This window comes from Penaeus monodon, chromosome 22 (assembly GCF_015228065.2).
Source record: "Penaeus monodon isolate SGIC_2016 chromosome 22, NSTDA_Pmon_1, whole genome shotgun sequence".
NCBI classification, from domain to species: domain Eukaryota; kingdom Metazoa; phylum Arthropoda; class Malacostraca; order Decapoda; family Penaeidae; genus Penaeus; species Penaeus monodon.
The window spans coordinates 38,946,175-38,946,537 of record NC_051407.1 but is presented as its reverse complement, the minus strand read 5'-3'; positions in this window follow the sequence as shown (position 1 = coordinate 38,946,537).

The window sequence follows — 363 nt, the reverse complement described above, 5'->3', positions numbered from 1 at the left end:
AATTCTCCACTTCCTTACACTCATTTGGGTCTTTCCCCCAGCTTGACATTTCCCCATTTTTTTGCTTCTTTCCCCTCTCATACACAATTTGGAGAGGGGGAGAGGGAGAAAGATTCTGTTCTTACACATCTTCCCCAACCACCCTTACCTTCCCCTACCCATCCGTCCCTGACTCCTCCCCCTACCCCAACCCCCGATCTCTTACCCATCCACCCCTTCCCTGTCCCTCCCACCCCCCTTTTTAACCTTTCTCAAAACCGTATAACTTTGCCTAAACAATCAATTGCGACCAACATCCACCTCTTTACCTTTACCCATCCACTCCTCTCTCTTCCCGACCTTCACTCAGTCCCATAACTCTTA